Source organism: Salvelinus namaycush, chromosome 35 (assembly GCF_016432855.1).
Source record: "Salvelinus namaycush isolate Seneca chromosome 35, SaNama_1.0, whole genome shotgun sequence".
Lineage (NCBI taxonomy): Eukaryota > Metazoa > Chordata > Actinopteri > Salmoniformes > Salmonidae > Salvelinus > Salvelinus namaycush.
Window position 1 is genome coordinate 15,102,641 of NC_052341.1, and position 23,316 is coordinate 15,125,956.

A 23,316-nucleotide genomic window follows, 5' to 3' on the forward strand; every position below is an offset into this window, starting at 1 on the left:
TGTGTGTGTGTGTGTGTGTGTGTGTGTGTGTGTGTGTGTGTGTGTGTGTGTGTGTGTGCGTGTGCACGTGTGTGTTTGTGTCACAGGGGGAATATATCATTTCAGCTAGAAGGGACCCCCAAGCCAGTAGTTAATGAAGTGAAATTAGACTTATTAGCCAAAAATCTTTAAAGTCACTGACAAGGCAAGCAGGCAGGGAGGCAGTTAGGGAGTCAGGCAAGCAGGGAGGCAGGGAGGGAGGGAGGCAATCAGGCAGGCAGGGAGGCAGTTAGGGAGTCAGGCAAGCAGGGAGGAAGGGAGGGAGGGAGGCAATCAGGCAGGCAGGGAGGCAGTTAGGGAGTCAGGCAAGCAGGGAGGAAGGGAGGGAGGCAATCAGGCAGGCAGGGAGGCAGTTAGGGAGTCAGGCAAGCAGGGAGGAAGGGAGGCAGGGAGGGAGAGAGGCAATCAGGCAGGCAGGGAGGCAGTTAGGGAGTCAGGCAAGCAGGGAGGAAGGGAGGGAGAGAGGCAATCAGGCAGGCAGGGAGGCAGTTAGGGAGTCAGGCAAGCAGGGAGGAAGGGAGGCAGGGAGGGAGAGAGGCAATCAGGCAGGCAGGGAGGCAGTTAGGGAGTCAGGCAAGCAGGGAGGAAGGGAGGCAGGGAGGGAGAGAGGCAATCAGGCAGGCAGGGAGGCAGTTAGGGAGTCAGGCAAGCCGGGAGGAAGGGAGGGAGGCAATCAGGCAGGCAGGGAGGCAGTTAGGGAGTCAGGCAGGGAGGCAGGGAGGGAGGCAGTCAGGCAGGGAGGCAGGCAGGGAGGAAGGGAGGGAGGGAGGCAGGGAGGGAGGCAGTCAATCAGGGAGGCATGCAGGGAGGCAGGGAGGGAGGCAGGCAGGGAGGCAGGCAAGGAGGGAGGGAGGGAGGCAGAGGTGGAAATGAAGACGGGCTGAAAATACTAATGACAAAAGAAGCAAAGGATCAGAGCACACGGAGGAACGTGCACACCTGCGCATTTGTATGGCATACTTCAGCATACGTATAAGAGAGCCTACGTATGGCACAAGATTGACAAGACTGGAGAACACCCCCTTTAGCCCATAACAGTATAAGACCCATCTGATCTTGAAGTCGGAAGTCGGAAGTTTACATACACTTAGGTTGGAGTCATTGAATCTCATTTTTCAACCACTCCGCAAATTTCTTGTCAGCAAACTAGTTTTGTCAAGTCGGTTAGGACATCTACTTTGTGCATGACACAACTAATTTTTCCAACAATTGTTTACAGACAGATTATTTCACTTAAAATTCACTGTATCACATTCCAGTGGGTCAGAAGTTTACATACACTAAGTTGACTGTGCCTTTAAACAGCTTGGAAAATTCCAGACAATGATGTCATGGCTTTAGAAGCTTCTGATAGGCTAATTGACATCATTTGAGTGAATTGGAGGTGTACTTGTGGAGGTATTTCAAGGCCTACCTTCAAACTCAGTGCATCTTTGCTTGACATCATGGGAAAATCAAAAGAAATCAGCCAAGACCTCAGAAAAATTAATTGAAGACCTCTACAAGACTGGTTCATCCTTGGGAGCAATTTCCAAACGCCTGAAGGTACCACGCTCAGCTGTACAAACAATAGTACACAAGTATAAACACCATGGGATGACTTAGCCATCATACCGCTCAGCAAGGGGACACGTTCTGTCTCCTAGAGATGAACGTACTTTGGTGCGAAAAGTGCAAATCAATCCCAGAACAACAGCAAAGGACCGTGTGAAGATGCTGGAGGAAACAGGTACAAAAGTATCTATATCCACAGTAAAACGAGTCCTATATCAACATAACCTGAAAGGCTGCTCAGCAAGGAAGAAGCCACTGCTCCAAAACCGCCATAAAAAAAACAGACTACGGTTTGCAACTGCACATGGGGACAAAGATCGTACTTTTTGGAGAAATGTCCTCTGGTCTAATGAAACAAAAATAGAACTGTTTAGCCATAATGACCGTTGTTACATTTGAAGGAAAAAGGGGGAGGCTTGCAAGCTGAAGAACACCATCCCAACCGTGAAGCACGGGGGTGGCAGCATCATGTTGTGGGGGTGCACTTCACAAAATAGATGGCTTCATGAGGATGGAAAATTATGTGGATAAATTGATGCAACATCTCAAGACATAAAGCTTGTCGCAAATTGGTCTGCCAAATGGACAATAACCCCAAGCATACTTCCAAAGTTGTGGCAAAATGGCTCAAGGACAACAAAGTCAAGGTATTCAAGTGGCCATCATAAAGCCATGACCTCAATCCTATAGAAAATGTGTGGGCAGAACTGAAAAAGCATGTGTGAGCAAGAAGGCCTACAAACCTGACTCAGTTACACCAGCTCTGTCATGAGGAATTGGCCAAAATTCACCCAACTTATTGTGGGAAGCTTGTGGAAGGCTTCCCAAAACGTTTGACCCAAGTTAAACAATTTTAAGGCAATGCTACCAAATACTAATTGAGCGTATGTAAACTTCTAACCAACTGGGAATGTAATGAAAGAAATAAAAGCTGAAATAAATAATTCTCTCTATTATTCTGACATTTCACATTGTTAAAATAAAGTGGTGATCCTAACTGACCTAAGACAGGACATTTTTACTAGGATTGAATGTCAGGAATTGTGAGAAACTGAGTTTAAATGTATTTGGCTAAGGTGTATGTAAACTTCCGACTTCAACTGTATATTATTACTATTATTTATGTATATACTGTATATATATATATATATATATATATGTATCATAGCAATAATTTGATGCATTTTATTTATTTGGCCTTACTGCTATTAGCCTATACAAACGCATTGAATAACAGATTCACTATAAAGGAACAACAGATAGTCCCCCCTAAAAAAATCTAAAGGAAGTTGGTTCTCAATTGTCTGTTCTATATCTGAGACATACTGGAAAGATCAGGAAACAGTCTCTGAACAGTCTCCATATATACTTCAACTGGTACCGAGGGACCTTCAGACGAGTCTTGGGAGGCATGTGGGCGTCCAAGCGCAAAACAACCAACATGTACCTGTTCGTGAGAGTCTCATATCTCCGTTTGGACGCTACAGATTTTCGGGATGTCTCATGGTCATGGTCTCGTGGTCTGTCAAACACCGCTGTAGCAGATGCAGATGTGCGACATCGGCGGATACGATAAATTAAGATGCATCCAATGCAAAAATCATTATCATACTAATTATTTCCGTGGGAGTGCGGACATCAACTCTAGGGGGTTAAAAAAACAAGGCCAAATGACTTACCACCCTGTACACTACAGCCCTATTCCATCAACACACATACAACTCCATGTGTCAACTAGAGGAATAGTTCAAACCAGGATGTACTATAGTACCATTTTCTCCTTCTTTCTCAGGTAGGTACAGCTTCTGAAGGACTTCCCCTTGGCTGCCCTTCCTCTGCCCCACTGTAGAGCCCCCGAGGCAGGGTGACATGAGGGCTGGCTGGCCCTGGTATCATATGATCCACCCGTGGTGGTGCACGTTTCTCAATGGCTGTGTTTGTAAGCGAGCCTGTGGCCTGGGTCAGCTAAGCCAGGCAAAACTGAGGCTAATTGAGCAGGAATGACTGGATAGAGTCGGATATACGTAAGGCCTGATTACTGCCACTCCTCATCAGGTAATGCCTTCTCAACAGGGGGCTTGTGGGGGCCGGTGGTGGCTTGTGCACAGGTACGTGCACAGCTAGGGCTTTACCTGTGCAGAGCACATGCTCCTCTGCCCTTCCAGTCTCCAAAGTACCCTTTTGGGTGGTGGTGTAATTTCTCCCCCCCCCCAAAAAAAATCTATACATTTTTTCTCATTGTTGTTCGGAACCCACTGTCTGCAAGTCGTTGTAAGTTCGTCACCCCCCACTCCGTCTGTTGGTTGCGCCTGTTGAAGTGCCCTGTACAAAGCTCGTGTGAGCCCAGTTGTGATCCTTTTCCCCAGTCTGCCCTGTATGGAGATTGCTTGTTAAAAGTGTGTGTAGCTAGCTACCTAGTTTAAATATCAACAGTACTGCCACAGCAGCATAACATTTGAGTAACACTTGATAACACTTGATTTAGCCTACATCATCATCAATATTCGGTCTGGTTGGCTGATACATGCAGCAGAGAGAGACAGAAAGACAGAGGTAAATCACAATCAGTAAAAGAAATGGAGCTAGCTAACTAGCAGATTTACATCAATCATCAACATCAATGATCAGCTGATAGCCCACTCTTTTCTCGATGTCAGGCATGGTGTTAGGAGGCCTTGTAACTATCTTGCTTACTGTTTGTTGCAGAAATAGGCCTAAAAAATACAATTACGCTACAGAGGGATTTGTTACTCTATGCTTTTTTCCATTTGAACACCTGCCCTCTGAAAGGTCTGTGCACAGCCCTGCCTGTTCGGCCTGACATTTAGCACATGATTAACTTACTGACCGCATGGCTGATGGCTGGGGGCTCCCATGGACGCTGGCTGTGGGCTGATGGCTGATCTGAGGTCAGCTAGCGGACAGGGACACATTCCTCATCGTCATGTTTTGTGTGTGTGTGTGTGTGTGTGTGTGTGTGTGTGTGTGTGTGTGTGTGTGTGTGTGTGTGTGTGTGTGTGTGTGTGTGTGTGTGTGTGTGTGTGTGTGTGTGTGTGTGTGTGTGTGTGTGTGGATTGTGCAACTCTTTGATTGTGTGTTTATGTGGGTATGCATCTGCGTGGCGTTTCTTCCCCTCTTTATCTGTGTGAAAGACGGCCCGAAGCTGGGTGGCTACTGATAACGATAAATGAAAGGATCAGGTTTCATCGCCACAGCCACCCCTTCACAAAACCCTAGGGCTGACCTATCTGTTCCCTCTGCTCTGGAGGCTTTGAAGCAGCTTCATACATCTGGCTGCCTTTGACTGAGGTGCAGGTCACATAGACTAGGTTACCAGGTTAGGGTGAGGTCAAAGAGGCAAGGTTGCCATGTTCGACTATACAAACCCAAGATACTTATGGGTGCTATCTCCAGTCTCAGCCTCAAATCTTCCCTGACCCCTGGCCTGAAGGTCACCCAGCTAACTTGTCTTTAACCCTGGGGAGGGGCAGCTGGACAGCATGTGAGCAAGGCAACCTCTGTCCAACCACATGGGACTGACCATGGATCACAGAGACAGGGGTTAGGTCTACTGGGTAGGAAATTGGACCTGACACTAGAGAGGGTGCTGCTTGGCCAAATGCCCAGGACTGACGTTGAGTGTACCTGATACAGCAGCACACTTGACCAGTGCTGTTAAAAGTAGGGTGACCACATGTCCCGGATTGTGTGGGACAGTCCTGCATTTTGGTCCTTTGCCCCGCGTCCTGCAAACAAACAATCATGTCCCACATGTTATCAACAAATTCAAACACCACTAATTTAGAAAAAAAGGTTGGTTTGTCCCGTATTTCAGTCAGACATTCCAACCTGTCTCTTGCAGTCGCATTGTGCTCATGAAAGATAAACTGGCCACTGAGTGTGTATTAGGTACACCCATCTTGTACCGGCCACTTTGCCTCCAGAACAGCTTGAATTATTTGAGGCATGGAAACATTGTTCAATTGATATCAAGGGACCTAAGTTGTGCCAGGACAACATTCCCCACACCATTACACCACTGCCACCAGCCTGTACCATTGACACCAGGCAGAATGGGTCCATGGACTTCTGCTGCTTACGCCAAATCCTGACTCTACCATCAGCATGACGCAACAGGAACTGGGATTCGTCAGACCAGGCAATGTTTTTACACTCCTCAATTGTCCAGTGTTGGCGATTGCATGCCCACTGGAACTGCTTCTTGTTTTTAGCTGATAGGAGTGGAACCCGGTGTGGTCGTCTGCTGCAATAGCCCTTCCGCTACAAGGACTGACGAGTTGTGGTTTCCCAGATTCCGTTCTGCACAAGTGTTGTACTGCGCTGTTATTTGCCTGTTTGTGGGCCGCCTGTTAGCTTGCACGATTCTTGCCATTCTCCTTCGACCTCTCATCAACGAGTTGTTTCGCCCACAGGACTGCTGCTGGCTGGATGTTTTCTGTTTATCGCACCATTCTCAGTAAACCCTAGACACATCATGAGATTTTCATGAGAGTCATGTTAGGTGGGGAGGAAAAGAGGATGGGAGGAGATGAAGAGAAGCACAAGAGGAGAAGAGAACGGGAGAAAAATTGAGGTAGGTGGATACACAGACTCTGCAAAGACATTTCTGGCTCCAGTTTTATAGCCTAGCTATAGCTTCCTACCTCTCTCCCAAACAGACACTGCCCACCATAACCTGCTGGAAGCTGGAAGCCTCATAGCCATCTTGTGGTCTGTGTGTGAAGCAGCCTCAAGGAGCCAGCAGAGACAGCATAGCCAGCATCCAAGCATGGCAGCCACGTCGCAAATTGTCTGCTGGAGGGAGAGTAGGGAGGGGGGAATCTAAGGAAGAGAGGCGCTTATGTAAAACTGCTCTGGGGATGGGGGGTTCTGAGGAATGAAGGGGAAGGTAGGTTTACACAGACCTCTGGGACCATGCAGGCACGAGATAAGCTGCCCCCCTCCCCTTCCCCTCCCCACGGCCCCCTAGACAGACCCAGAACCTGTCGTCACATGGCCAGAACCTGTCGTCACATGGCCCTGGGTGTGGTTATCTGCTGCTGTCCCCTCCTGCTCGGGTCTTTTTACACTGATAACAGCGAGCCGCTGAGACCCCCTTTATGTAGCCTGTCTGAGCCACACACACACACACACACACACACACACACACACACACACACACACACACACACACACACACACACACACACACACACACACACACACACACACACACAGTGCAATCCCAGAATCCCAGAATCCCAAACACACATGACACACACTGCTCCAGTGCCCAGACAGCACAGAGTACAGAGGACTAATGGGGGGGGGGGGGGGGGGGGGCATAGATCTGAGACTGGACTTAGAACTGGACTTTAGAGGTAGCAGGGAGAGCTCAGGGCCTATTGAGGGATGAGGGTCAGAGTAGAGGGATGAGGGTCAGACTAGAGGGATGAGGTTCAGACTAGAGGGATGAGGGTCAGAGTTCACCTAAGGTCATAGATCCACAGGAGGCTCACAGACAGACAGAGAGACCTATCTGATCTATCACTGCCAGCTTCCTGAAGTAAACAGACACTAATTATCTGGATCAGGTTGAGAGGCTTATCAGCCTGTCTGTCTCTCTGTCTGTTTCCTCCCACTCCTAAATACATTTCCTCAGAGAAATGTATTAGAGAAGGGCTCGCCTGTCAGGCCCCATCAGATTCCTCACTGTCTTTGGTATTACAGATTGGCATGCACACCTACATTTACATTTAAGTCATTTAGCAGACGCTCTTATCCAGAGCACCTAAACCCTCTAACATTGTGTGTGTCCCACATGGCACCTTATTCCTTATACTGTCAAGGCTCAGGAGAAGACCCAGATGTAGGCAGTTTCGAAGTAACAAAAGTTTATTATAAAAACAGGGAGGCAGACAAACGACAGGTCAAGGGCAGGCAGAGGTCAGTAATCCAGAGCAGAGTCCGACATTTCTCCGCTTTCACAAAAAGCTGGTTCTCCAGGAGGTGCTTGAGGACCTGTTGGACGTGGAGCACGTGCTCTTGGGCTGAGTAGGAGAAAACAAGAATTTGTCGAGGTAGATGAACCGGTTCAACATGTCGCAGAGAACATAATTAACCAGGGCCTGGAACACAACTGGGGCATTGGTAAGGCCAAATGGCATGGCCAGATATTCGTAGTGACCGCTGGCCGTGTTGAAAGCAGTCTTCCACTCATCCCCTTCCCGCATCCGCACCAGGTCGTAGGCATTCCGCAGGTCCAACTTGGAGAAAACGGTGGCCCCCTGGAGCGGCTTGAAGGCAGAGGCGATGAGTGGTAGCGGGTAGTGGTTCTCCAGCATGATGTCAATAAGGCCCCGGTAGTCAATGCATGGGCACAGGGTTTTTTCCTTCTTCTCCACAAAGAAGAACCCTGTGCCGGCGGGGGAGGCAAAAGGATGGATACACGCTGCAGCTAGGGAGTCCTCGATCTAGGTCTCCATAGCCTTGGTCTCCGGACCCGACAGAGAGTACAGTCGTTCCCGGGGCGGTGTGGTGTCTGGGAGAAGGTCAATCCCACAGTCATAGGGTCGGTGTTGAGGAAGTGAAGTGGCTGGGCTTTACTGAAATCCTCCCGGAGGTCCTGGTACTCCGTGGGAATGGCGGAGAGGTCCGGGGCAACTTCCGAGCCCATAGGAAGACGTTCCGGGGCAGGCTGCACTGACTTCAGGCAATGGGATTTGCATTCAGCCAAGGTCTGGAACCCCTCGCAACTCCTCGTGCCTTCCAATGGTGGCTCCTTGGGAGAAGACAGCATTGCGGATCTGGTCCAAGTCTGCTGGATCCGTCATGGCCAGTTGGTACTGTCAAGGCTCAGGAGAAGACCCAGATGCAGACAGTTTCTAAGTAACAAAAGTTTATTACAAAAACAGGGGGGCAGGCAAACGACAGGTCAAAGACAGGCAGAGGTCAGTAATCCAGAGCAGAGTCCGAAAGGTACAGAACGGCAGGCCGGCTCAGGGTCAGGGCAGGCAGAGGTCGGTAATCCAGGGTGGTGTGACAAGGTACAGAACGGCAGGCAGGCTCAGGGTCAGGGCAGGCAGAATGGTCAAAACCGGGAAAACTAGAAAACAGGAACTAGAGAAAGACAGGAGCACGGGAAGAACGCTGGTAGGCTTGATGAAACAAAATGAAATGGCAAGAGAAACAGAGAACACAGGTATAAATACACTGGGGATAATGGGGAAGAAGGGCGACATCTGGAGGGGGGTGGAGACAAGCACAAAGACAGGTGAAACAGATCAGGGTGTGACATATACACTCAATGGCCAGTCTAGTACCGGGTGGCCAGTCTAGTACCGGGTCGGAACCCCCTTTGCCTCCAGAACAGCCTGAATTCTTCAGTGAATGGATTCTACAAGTAGTCGGAAACGTTCCCTGGTAATGTTGGTCCATGCTGTTTTCGCACACAGGACTGCCACTGACTGGATATTTTTTGTTTGTCGCGCCATTCTCAGTAAACCCTAGTTACTGTCGTCCATGAAAAGCCCATCATGCCACGCTCAAAGTTGCTTGGGTCACTCGCTTTTTCCATTCTAACATTAAATCGAACAGTAACTGAGTGCCTCAATGCTTGTCTGCCTGCTTTATATAGCAAGACATGGCAATGTGACTCACTGTCTGTAGGAGCGATCCATTTTCGTGAACGGAGTGGTGTACCTGATAAACTGACCACACTATCTTTGGGGCCCTCATCAAAAGTAGTGCACTATTTTGGATGCAGACATTACACCCTATGAATTCCCTATCCAATACCCACCACAAACCTCTTCCATGCCCTGGTCAGGTTATCTTCTTATCGTTTGACCTTTAAATCCAACTATTATAATTCACAATTAATGGAAACTTGATTAAAATCAGTTTAAAGACACTTTTATTATCACTTTTATTAGAAATGTTTTATCCTTTAATTAGTTGTTGCATATTCTGTTGAAGGGGTTTGAGGTCTTTAAAAATTAAATATTTCAACATTACCAGTGTATGTGAATCAAATCAAAGTTTATTTGTCACGTTCGCCGAATACAACAGTTGTAGACCTTACAGTGAAATGCTTACTTACAGGCTCTAACCAACAGTGCAATTTCTAAGTAAATAAATAAATAAAAGGTATTAGGTAGATAAGTAAAGAAATAAAAAACAACAGTAAAATAGACAGTGAAAAATAACAGTAGCGAGGCTATATACAGTAGCGAGGCTATAAAAGTAGCGAGGCTATATACAGGCACCGGTTAGTCGGGCTGATTTAGGTCGTATGTACATGTAGATATGGTTAAAGTCACTATGCATATATGATAAACAGAGAGTAGCAGTAGCGTAAAAGAGGGGTTGGTGGGTGGTGGGTGGCGGGACACAATGCAGATAGCCCGGGTAGCCAATGTGCGGGGGTTACCGGTTGGTCGGGCTAATTGAGGTAGTATATACATGAATGTATAGTTAAAGTGACTATGCATATATGATTAACATTGAGTAGCAGCAGCGTAAAAGAGGGGTTGTGTAACGCTTGTCGTAGTTGGAAGAAGAGGAGGACCAATGTAAGTGTCCATATTGTTTTAATACAAAAATAAATGAACACTGAACAAAAACAATCAAACGACAAACGAACACTCCTTGTACGATGAAACAGCAAACAGAAAAATATAATCACCCACAACACACAATGACAAACAGGCTACCTAAATATGGCTCCCAATCAGAGACAACAACTGACACCTGCCTCTGATTGAGAACCATACTAGGCCAAACACATAGAAATAGAACAATTGAACAAAACATAGAAAAACCAACATAGAATGCCCACCCCAACTCACGCCCTGACCAAACTAAAATAAAGACATAACAAAGGAACATAAGGTCAGAACGTGACAGGTTGGAGGGGGGCACACAATGCAAATAGTCGTAATCAAATAGGTAGCCATTTGATTACCTGTTCAGGAGTCTTATGGCTTGGGGAAAAAACTGTTGAGAAGCCTTTTGGTCCTAGACTTGACACTCCGGTACCGCTTGCCATGCGGTAGTAGAGAGAACAGTCTATGACTGGGGTGGCTAGGGTCTTTGACAATTTGTATGACCTTCCTCTGACACCTTCTGGTGTAGTGATCCTGGATGGCAGGCAGCAAAGCCCCAGTGATGTACTGGGCCGCACGCACTACCCTCTGTAGTGCTTTGCGGTCGGAGGCCGAGCAGTTTCCGGACCAGGCAGTGATGCAACCAGTCAGGATGCTCTCGATGTTGCAGCTGAAGAACCTTTTGAAGATCTGTGGACCCATGCCAAATCTTTTTAGTCTCCTGAGGGGGAAATAGGCTTTGTCGTGCCCTCTTCACGACTGTCTTGGTGTGTTGGTGTGTTTGGACCATTCTAGTTTGTTGGTGATGTCGACACCAAGGAACTTGAAGCTTTCAACCTGCTCCACTACAGCTCCGTAGATGAGAATGGGGGCGTGCTCGGCCCTCCTTTTCCTGTAGTCCACAATCATCTCCTTAGTCTTGGTTACGTTGAGGGATAGGTTGTTATTCTGGCACCACATGGCCAGGTCTCTGACCTCCTCCCTATAGGCTGTCTCGTCGTTGTCGGTGATCAGGCCTACCACTGTTGTGTCGTCTGCAAACTTAATGATGGTTTTGGAGTCGTGCCTTTCATGGGTGAACAGGGAGTATAGGAGGGGACTGAGCACGCACCCCTGAGGGGCCCCAGTGTTGAGGATCAGCGTGGCAGATGTGTTGCTACCTACTCTCTCCACCTGGGGGCGGCCCGTCAGGAAGTCCTTAGCTTAGTGATGAGCTTTGAGGGTACTATGGTGTTGAACGCTAAGCTGTAGTCAATGAATAGCATTCTCACATAGGTGTTCATTTTGTCCAGGTGGGAAAGGGCAGTGTGGAGTGCAATAGAGATTGCATCATCTGTGGATCTGTTTGGGGGGTATGCAAATTGGAGTGGGTCTAGGGTTTCTGGGATAATGGTGTTGATGTGAGCCATTACCAGCCTTTCAAAGCATTTCATGGCTACGGACGTGGCAGGTTGCCTTAGTGTTCTTGGGCACAGAGACTATGGTGGCCTGCTTGAAACATGTTGGTATTACAGACTCAATCAGGGACATGTTTTTCGCCGTCCTAACGTTGTCAACACTGCTAGCTAGCCAGCTAGCCAACTTCTACCGAAACAGTACAACGGAACGATTTGATTAGTGTAGTGTTAGCTAGCTACATAGTTGTCTTTGCTGTCCTTGTATCTAAGATAATTGTGTAGTTTAGAGTAATTATCTAGCCAGTTATCGAGGTTACCTAGCCAGTTATCGAGGCTACCTAGCCAGCAACACTTTCAAACAAAGTCAACAACACAGCCACTGCTAGCTAGCCTACTTCACCAGCCAGCAGTACTGCATCATTTTAATCATTTTAGTCAATAAGATTTTTGCAACGTAAGCTTAACTTTCTGAACATTCGAGACGTGTAGTCCACTTGTCATTCCAATCTCCTTTGCATTAGCGTAGCCTCTTCTGTAGCCTGTCAACTATGTGTCTGTCTATCCCTGTTCTCTCCTCTCTGCACAGACCATACAAACGCTTCACACCGCGTGGCCGCTGCCACCCTAACCTGGTGGTCCCAGCGCGCACGACCCACGTGGAGTTCCAGGTCTCCGGCAGCCTCTGGAACTGCCGATCTGCGGCCAACAAGGCAGAGTTCATCTCAGCCTATGCTTCCCTCCAGTCCCTCGACTTCTTGGCACTGACGGAAACATGGATTACCACAGATAACACTGCTACTCCTACTGCTCTCTCCTCGTCTGCCCATGTGTTCTCGCACACCCCGAGAGCTTCTGGTCAGCGGGGTGGTGGCACTGGGATCCTCATCTCTCCCAAGTGGACATTCTCTCTTTCTCCCCTGACCCATCTGTCTATCGCCTCCTTTGAATTCCATGCTGTCACAGTTACCAGCCCTTTCAAGCTTAACATCCTTATCATTTATCGCCCTCCAGGTTCCCTTGGAGAGTTCATCAATGAGCTTGACGCCTTGATAAGTTCCTTCCCTGAGGATGGCTCACCTCTCACAGTTCTGGGTGACTTTAACCTCCCCACGTCTACCTTTGACTCATTCCTCTCTGCCTCCCTCTTTCCACTCCTCTCCTCTTTTGACCTCACCCTCTCACCTTCCCCCCCTACTCACAAGGCAGGCAATACGCTTGACCTCATCTTTACTAGATGCTGTTCTTCCACTAATCTCATTGCAACTCCCCTCCAAGTCTCCGACCACTACCTTGTATCCTTTTCCCTCTCGCTCTCATCCAACACTTCCCACTCTGCCCCTACTCGGATGGTATCGCGCCGTCCCAACCTTCGCTCTCTCTCCCCCGCTACTCTCTCCTCTTCCATCCTATCATCTCTTCCCTCTGCTCAAACCTTCTCCAACCTATCTCCTGATTCTGCCTCCTCAACCCTCCTCTCCTCCCTTTCTGCATCCTTTGACTCTCTATGTCCCCTATCCTCCAGGCCGGCTCGGTCCTCCCCTCCTGCTCCGTGGCTCGACGACTCATTGCGAGCTCACAGAACAGGGCTCCGGGCAGCCGAGCGGAAATGGAGGAGAACTCGCCTCCCTGCGGACCTGGCATCCTTTCACTCCCTCCTCTCTACATTTTCCTCTTCTGTCTCTGCTGCTAAAGCCACTTTCTACCACTCTAAATTCCAAGCATCTGCCTCTAACCCTAGGAAGCTCTTTGCCACCTTCTCCTCCCTCCTGAATCCTCCTCCCCCTCTCCCCCCCTCCTCCCTCTCTGCGGATGACTTCGTCAACCATTTTGAAAAGAAGGTTGACGACATCCGATCCTCGTTTGCTAAGTCAAACGACACCGCTGGTTCTGCTCACACTGCCCTACCCTGTGCTTTGACCTCTTTCTCCCCTCTCTCCCCAGATGAAATCTCGCGTCTTGTGACGGCCGGCCGCCCAACAACCTGCCCGCTTGACCCTATCCCCTCCTCTCTTCTCCAGACCATTTCCGGAGACCTTCTCCCTTACCTCACCTCGCTCATCAACTCATCCTTGACCGCTGGCTACGTCCCTTCCGTCTTCAAGAGAGCGAGAGTTGCACCCCTTCTGAAAAAACCTACACTCGATCCCTCCGATGTCAACAACTACAGACCAGTATCCCTTCTTTCTTTTCTCTCCAAAACTCTTGAACGTGCCGTCCTTGGCCAGCTCTCCTGCTATCTCTCTCAGAATGACCTTCTTGATCCAAATCAGTCAGGTTTCAAGACTAGTCATTCAACTGAGACTGCTCTTCTCTGTGTCACGGAGGCGCTCCGCACTGCTAAAGCTAACTCTCTCTCCTCTGCTCTCATCCTTCTAGACCTATCGGCTGCCTTTGATACTGTGAACCATCAGATCCTCCTCTCCACCCTCTCCGAGTTGGGCATCTCCGGCGCGGCCCACGCTTGGATTGCGTCCTACCTGACAGGTCGCTCCTACCAGGTGGCGTGGCGAGAATCTGTCTCCTCACCACGTGCTCTCACCACTGGTGTCCCCCAGGGCTCTGTTCTAGGCCCTCTCCTATTCTCGCTATACACCAAGTCACTTGGCTCTGTCATAACCTCACATGGTCTCTCCTATCATTGCTATGCAGACGACACACAATTAATCTTCTCCTTTCCCCCTTCTGATAACCAGGTGGCGAATCGCATCTCTGCATGTCTGGCAGACATATCAGTGTGGATGACGGATCACCACCTCAAGCTGAACCTCGGCAAGACGGAGCTGCTCTTCCTCCCGGGGAAGGACTGCCCGTTCCATGATCTCGCCATCACGGTTGACAACTCCATTGTGTCCTCCTCCCAGAGCGCTAAGAACCTTGGCGTGATCCTGGACAACACCCTGTCGTTCTCAACTAACATCAAGGCGGTGGCCCGTTCCTGTAGGTTCATGCTCTACAACATTCGCAGAGTACGACCCTGCCTCACACAGGAAGCGGCGCAGGTCCTAATCCAGGCACTTGTCATCTCCCGTCTGGATTACTGCAACTCGCTGTTGGCTGGGCTCCCTGCCTGTGCCATTAAACCCCTACAATTCATCCAGAACGCCGCAGCCCGTCTGGTGTTCAATCTTCCCAAGTTCTCTCACGTCACCCCGCTCCTCCGCTCTCTCCACTGGCTTCCAGTTGAAGCTCGCATCCGCTACAAGACCATGGTGCTTGCCTACGGAGCTGTGAGGGGAACGGCACCTCCGTACCTTCAGGCTCTGATCAGGCCCTACACCCAAACAAGGGCACTGCGTTCATCCACCTCTGGCCTGCTCGCCTCCCTACCTCTGAGGAAGTACAGTTCCCGCTCAGCCCAGTCAAAACTGTTCGCTGCTCTGGCACCCCAATGGTGGAACAAACTCCCTCACGACGCCAGGTCAGCGGAGTCAATCACCACCTTCCGGAGACACCTGAAACCCCACCTCTTTAAGGAATACCTAGGATAGGATAAAGTAATCCTTCTAACCCCCCTCCCCCCCCCCCCTTAAAAGATTTAGATGCACTATTGTAAAGTGGCTGTTCCACTGGATATCATAAGGTGAATGCACCAATTTGTAAGTCGCTCTGGATAAGAGCGTCTGCTAAATGACTTAAATGTAAAATGTAAATGTTGAAAATGTCATGTCCTGGTAATCTGTCTGGCCCTGCAGCCTTGTGAATGTTGACCTGTTTAAAGGTCTTACTCACGTCGGCTACGGAGAGCATGATCACACAGTCGTCTGGAAAAGTTGGTGCTCTCATGCATGCCTCAGTGTTGCTTGCCTCGAAGAAAGCATAGTGATTTAGCTCGTCTGGTAGGCTCGTGTCACTGGGCAGCTCGCGACTGTGCTTCCCTTTGTTGTCTGTAACAGCCCTGCCACATAAGACGAGCGCCGGAGCCAGTGTATTACGATTCAATCTTAGCCCTGTATTGACGCTTTGCCTGTGATGGTTCGTCGGAGGGCATAGCAGGATTTTTAATAAGCTTCCGGGTTAGAGTCCAGCACCTTGAAAACGGCAGCTCTACCCTTTAGCTCAGTGCGAATGTTGCCTGTAATCCACGACTTCTGGTTGGGGTATGTACATACAGTCACTGTGGGGTCGACTGATGTGGTATACTCCTCAATGCCATCGGAAGAATCCCGGAACATGTGATGGACTACTACTGTGGTTTCAATTGCCAAAGCAAATAATGTTGTATTATTTAGTTAGTTTGCTTTCTAAAGCAAAGGGAGTTATTTATTGAAACACAGAGAGACAGAGAGAGGAAAAACTTTAAGGCTGAACTAATGACAATTTGAGGATGGGAGTGATAATGGGCTCCACTTGATGTCAGTATAATAAATATTGATGCTGTTATTGGATACGGGGTCTAATGGCTTCTGGTTCATATGACCCCCTCCAGAGGGGCAGGTAGACCCCATGGAGAACCCCCATCAGACCCCCCTTTACCTGGATCCAGAGAAGATGAAAGAGGGTGGTCTCCAGGGGGGCATAGCTCATACAGGGGAGACACTCCTCATTGCAGGCCTGATTAGGTTTAGTAGCGCCTGGGGCCGGGAGCAGATAGTGGAGATATATCAATGTAGAGCATCCAGAACCTGGTCGTAGAGGCTTTATTGCTTTGGCCTGGGAGGCACTGTAGCAATGTCTGTCTCCATTTCATTTAGGGTCAGAAATACCACAGGAGGATGACGGTGGAGAGAGAGGATGGAGGTGGTGGATAGGTGACACACTGAACAGGCAATGTAATCAAATAAAATGTTATTCGTCACATGCTTCGTCAACAACAGGTGTGGACTTCCCAACAATGCAGAGAGAAAGAAAATAGAAAAATAATAGAAAAGTAAAACACGTAATAATGAAAGTAGTAATAGATACACAATGAGTAATGATAACTTGGCTATATACAAGGTCGATGTGCAAGGGTATGAGGTAATTGAAGTAGATGTGTACATATAACTTGGAATAAAGTGACAGATAATAAACAGTAGCAGCAGCGTACAGTATGTGATGACTCAAAAAAGTTAATGCAGTGCAGATAATCCGGGTAGCTATTTGGTTAACTATTTAACTAACTATTTAGCAGTCTTATAGCTTGGGGGTAGAAGCTGTTCAGGGTCCTGTTGGTTCCAGACTTGGTGCATCAGTACCATTTTCCGTGCGGTAGAAGAGAGAACAGTCTATGAATTGGGTGGCTGGAGTCGTTGACAATTTTTAGGGCCTTCCTCTGACACCGCCTGGTATAGAGGTTCTGGATGGCAGGGAGCTCGGCCCCAGTGATGTACTGGGCCGTATGTATCTCCTTGCGGGTGGAATGCCAAGCAGTTGCCACACCAAGCGGTGATGCAGCCAGATGCTCTCAATGGTGCAGCTGTAGAACTGTTTGAGGATCTAATTCATTAGCTAGAGAGGGACTGAGGGTGGCCCATTGCTCTGTCCTCTGTTGTGGTGTGTCTTTTCTTTTGCTTGATTGATCCCAAACCAAGCAAGAGAAAAGCATCTGCTTGAAATCAAATTTACAACAGCATCATATGCTCAGTGGGTTCATAGTTTTATAGTGCTGATAAAATAAATCGCAATCTTAGTGGCTTACTGGTTGGCTTGTTAGTTCATGTGTGTTTACTGTTTGTGGCTTGATTTGAAGTTGAGTAAGTGTGTTATTATTCAGCCAATAGGATCCCTGCGTGTGGAGTATCAGTGTCTTTTACAGACAGAGACCCAGATCTCATTAGCTACGAAGGCCTACTATTCTAATGTGAGACTGTGACACAGCATCATGGCTGGGGCTCCCAGCAGCCTCCTGGATCTACTAGTTCACTCTGTTACTCAGGGAGACAGACGGACGCGGTAACACACGAATCGAGAGGCACCCCCTGATCTGTGTGTGAGTGAGAGTGTCGAGAGGCACCCTGTGCTCTGTGTGTATGGGGAGGGATCACAGCCCTGTCACTCCAGCTTTGTCAACTGCCAGGCTTTGACGCAGTCATGGGGAAACCCTGTCACACAGGGTGACACAGTGACAGGTGAAGAGACCCAGACGGTAACAGACAGACACAACGCTCCTGAAACAGACCTTATAGGCCTTCCTCATTCCTCCCCCGCATCATGTCACCTAGTGAAACCATCAACCTAGCCTGCTGGCATTAAAACCTGCTTAAAACATACTCTCCATTATTGCTTTGTAACTCTATGTCATTGTCATAGCAATGTCGAGACACAGACAAAGAGAGGCATTTGATGTTTGAAGACCGTTGTCATACTAGAATGTGCAAATATAGATTATGCCATTTCCTGTATTTATCGACACAACTCTCTTGAGACGCAATCTATTTTGTTGTGATTTGAAATGAATTTGCCCTGAAAAGAGAAAATGAAGAGACATTATCTTAGTGAGTATAAGAAATTGAGGAGGGACATCACAATTCAGTGAAATGAAATTACAGCCAGCATATGTGGAGAGACAAAGACCCGATATCTGATGAGATTTACGACTTCTTTTGTCACTCAATGGGATTTTAATGGCTATTATTGCAGCCACGCTCCCGCTCCCGCTCTCCCTCCCAGTCCCAAATCAAGCATCAAACCTTCACTCTCACTTGAACCTGTCCCCATGGCGAAGGTTGCTCCCCAAATTGTTTCCATTTGACCTTGGTCACCCATTCTGTGTGTGTGTGTGTGTGTGTGTGTGTGTGTGTGTGTGTGTGTGTGTGTGTGTGTGTGTGTGTGTGTGTGTGTGTGTGTGTGTGTGTGTGTGTGTGTGTGTGTGTGTGTGTGTGTGTGTGTGTGTGTGTGTGTGTGTCTGTGTGTGTGTGTCTGTGTGTGCGTGCGTGCGCGCGTGCGTGCGTGTCTGTGTTCCCATTTGACCTGGATCTCCCATTCCATTACCCTACACTCCCAGTGGGGACAGTGACGTTCCCACAGCACTTGACCTCTGACCTGAGCCCCATCAGGAAGAAGGCCATGAAACAAGGGGGAGTATTTCTAGACGGCCAGGCCAGGGCTCTCTGACCCTCTGCCATGTTCTCTTCTCACTGTGACTCAATGGTGAGATTCGTAATTATCTTCTTCATAAATCTTTGTTGTGAAACATTTTCACAGACAGATCTGGTGGATTCTTTTTGCATCATTGTGTATCTATTTCTCCATGGCATGATCAGATCCTGTCTCCTCCAGGCCGGCCAGTCAGTCAGCCAACATTATCCATCCTCCAGCCATCCTCCCTATAGTGTTCAGTAAATTAAGCTCAACCCCCCCTTCCCCCATCATTATCAACCTCGGGTCAGAGGGGTATCTCAGAAAGTAGGTGTGGGGGAGCCTCACTGGTGATCTAACTGGGGGTCTCTACCATTCCCCTGAGGTGAAAAAGAGTAGACTGACAAAACACTACATACCCCCTTCCTCCCACCTTGCAGACAGAAAACCCCATATTAAACTGGAGCCATAGTGATGTTCACAGAAGCCTTAGCTGGCCTTGGCAGAGGCTGAAAGCAAGGCATTTGGGATATTTATTAGTGAGATTTAAACAGATTGTATTACAGTTAGACTCTGTGTTTGTGAATTTGTTTACAAGATCCTGTTGCGATCCAGAGGATGGAAAGAGCCAAGAATAGGCTGATTTACTGGTGGCTCAAGAAGAGAAATTAGAGAAATACCTTGGTAGATCCCTCTGTTTGGGTATATGCAACCACATATCTGCATGCAGGAACGAACACACACATCCGCATACATACACATCCATGCCTAACTCCTGGCAAACAGAATGAATCCCTTCTAAGTCTCATTTCCTGAAAATCAATTCAACCGAAAAAAGGGAAAATGGAGGAGCAGGAGAAAAAAGAAGAAACATTTATATATACAAACACGCTGCTCTCTTATTGGGAGAATTAGAGGAGCTGTTGCTTGTATAATAGCTTGCTTGTGTTCCAGCAAGGAGAATAAAGGAAAGGTACAAAGCAAGGGAGGAATGAAAAACAAAGCAGAAGATGGGGGGAGGGAGAGAGAGGGATCATTGTTTTCACCGTTCAGTGAAGCCTGGCAGGACCAGTGGGATTGGCTAAGGATTGGTTGGTTGGTTGGTAGATATCAGAGGAGGAACACTTGAAAGACCCATTCAGGAGTATAAGATGTTCAGAGAGAGTTAGCGGTCGCCTGCTCTTCCTCTCTCCTCTCTCCTCCCATGTCTCCCTGCCTGAGCCTTTTCAAGCTCCGCTCCATGTCCTTTCTTCTTTCCCCAGCCCTCTGAGAGCATCAACACGCATGGCAGATAGAAGAAGAGAGACAGACAGACAGACAGACAGACAGACAGACAGACAGACAGACAGACAGACAGACAGACAGACAGACAGACAGACAGACAGACAGACAGACAGACAGACAGACAGACAGAGAGAGAGAGAGAGAGAGAGAGAGAGAGAGAGAGAGAGAGAGAGAGAGAGAGAGAGAGAGAGAGAGAGAGAGAGAGAGAGAGAGAGAGAGAGAGAGAGAGAGAGAGAGAGAGAGAGAGAGAGAGAGAGAGACACACACACACACACACACACACACACACAACCGGTAAAAAGTTTTAGAACACCTACTCATTCAAGGGTTTTTCTTTATTTTTACTATTTTCTACCTTGTAGAATAATAGTGAAGACATCAAAACTATGTAAGAACACATATGGAATTATGTGGTAACCAAAAAAGTGTTCAATCAAAATATATTTTATATTTGAGATTCTTCAAATAGTCACCTTTTGCCTTGACGACAGCTTTGCACACTCTTGGCATTCTCTCAACCAGCTTCATGTGGTAGTCACCTGGAATGCATTTCAATTAACAGGTGTGCCTTCTTAAAAGTTAATTTGTGGAATTTCTTTCCTTAATGTGTTTGAGCCTATCAGTTGTGTTGTGACAAGGTAGGGGAGTATAAAGAAGATAGCCCTATTGTCACGCCTGCTCCCGCTCTCCCTCCCTGGCGCCAAGCTTCCCAGCACTACACAGTCCTGCCACCATCATTGCGCACACCTGTTTCCCTCGTCACGTGCATACGCGATTCATTGGACTAACCTGGACTCAATCACCTGCTTTGATTACCTCCCCTATATTTGTCTGTTCGCTAGGTTGTTCCCTGCTTCAGTATATTTGTCGTAATGCCATTCTGTTCGCCCTGTTCTGACGTTGTTCCTGTTCTGTCACTTGTCCGTTCATTAAATGTTCACTCCCTGTTTCTGCTTCTCATCTCCAGCGTCGGTTCTTACACCTATTTGGTAAAAGATCAAGTCCGTATTATGACAAGAACAGATCAAATAAGCAAAGAGAAATGACAGTCCAACATTACTTAAAGACATGAAGGTCAGTCAATACGGAACATTTCAAGAACTTTGAAAGTTTCTTCAAGTGCAGTCGCAAAAACCTTCAAGCGCTATGATGAAACTGGCTCTCATGAGGACCGCCACAGGAATGGAAGACCCAGAGTTACCTCTGCTGCAGAGGATAAGTTCATTAGAGTTACCATCCTCAGAAATTGCTCAGGTAACAGACACATCTCAACATCAACTGTTCAGAGGAGACTGTGTGAATCAGGCCTTCATGTAGAATTGCTGCAAAGAAACCTCTACTAATGGACACCAATAATAATAAGAAAATACTTGCTTTGGTCAAGAAACACACAGCCATTTTCCAAGCCAAAGATAGGAGTCACAAAAAGCAGAAATAGAGATAAAATGAATCAACCTTTGATGATCTTCATCAGATGACACTCATAGGACATCATGTTACACAATACATGTATGTTTTGTTCGATAATGTGCATATTTATATCCAAGAATCTCAGTTTACATTGGCGCCATGTTCAGAAATGCCTCCAAAATATCCGGAGAAATTGCAGAGAGCAAATAACAGAAATACTCATCATTAACTTTAATGAAAGATACATGTTTTACCTAGAATTAAAGATACACTTGTTCTTAATGCAACCGCTGTGTCAGATTTCAAAAAAACTTTACGGAAAAAGCAAACAATGCAATAATCTGAGACGGCGCTCAGATAGAAACAAAATATCTCCGCCATGTTGGAGTCAACAGAAATACGAAATTACATTATAAATATTCCCTTACCTTAGATGATCTTCATCAGAATGCACTCCCAGGAATCCTAGTTCCACAATAAATTGTTGTTTTGTTCGATAATGTCCATTATTTATGTCCAAGTAACTACTTTTGTTAGCACGTTTAGTACACATATCCAGACGCTCGTGCAGGTCCAGGCGAACGTCGGACGAAAGCTTCAAAAAGTTATATTACAGGTTGTAGAAACATTTCAAACTAAACTAAGATAGAATCAATCTTTAGGATGTTGTTATCATAAATATTCAATAACGTTCCAACCGGAGAATTCCTTTGTGTCTCTAGAAGTAATGGAAGGCAAGTCGATATCATGTGGAATGCGCGTGACCAGGACCTGGCTCTCTGCCAGACCACTGACTCATTCCCCTCTCATCCGGCTCCACATCACAGTAGAAGCTTCATTCAAGGTTCTACAGACTGTTGGCCTCTAGTGGAAGCCGTAGGAAGTGCAAACAGATCCATATCCCACTGGGAATTCAATAGGCGATGAGTTGAAAATCGACCAACCTCAGATATCCCACTTCCTGGTTGGATTTTCTCAGGTTTTCGCCTGCCATATGAGTTCTGTTATACTCACAGACATCATTCAAACAGTTTTAGAAACTTCAGAGTGTTTTCTATCCAATAGTAATAATAATATGCATATATTAGCACCTGGGACAGAGTAGGAGGCAGTTCACTCTGGGCGCACTATTCATCCAAATTGAAAATGCTAGCCCCTATCCCTAAAAAGTGAAGGCACACTTAACCAGCATGGCTACCACAGCATTCTGCAACGATACTCCATCCCATCTGGTTTGGGCTTAGTGGGACTATCATTTGTTTTGGGACAATGACCCAACACACCTCCTGACTGTGTAAGGGCTATTTTACCAAGAAGGAGAGTGATGGAGTGCTGCATCAGATGACCTGGCCTCCACAATCCCCCGACCTCAACCAAATTGAGATGGCTTGGGATGAGTCGGTCCTCAGAGTGAAGGAAATGCAGCCAACAAGTGCTCAGCATATGTAGCAACTCCTTCAAATAAAATATATTTTGATTTGTTTATCACTTTTTTGGTTACTACATGATTCCATATGTGTTATTTCATAGTTTTTATGTCTTCACTATTATTCTACGATGTAGAAAACAGTAAAAAAATAAAGAAAACCCTTGAAAGAGTAGGTGATCTAAAACTTTTGACCAGAGAGAGAGAGAGAGAGAGAGAGAGAGAGAGAGAGAGAGAGAGAGAGAGAGAGAGAGAGAGAGAGAGAGAGAGAGAGTTCCCCCTTTTCTCTCTCACAGGGCGCTTTCATAACCATTAGGCTGGCTGTGTGATGACACCCATGGATATTCAGATTGATTTAACGCCGTCCAGGGAATGCTTGGCCTGCAAGAAAGTCGCCTATACTGAAGATTCATTCAGGTCGTTAATGAAAGCTTTCCTACCCATTATTTTACCCAACCAAAATCCACCTTTTTATATGTCCCTTTGATTGGCTATAATGGCCTTATATATGAGGGTCCCATTGGAACAGAGCACTGATCTAAAGCACTGCAGCCTCAGAGTCAAACATTTAGGCATAGAGTGGGGTTGGGAATTAATCAAAAAA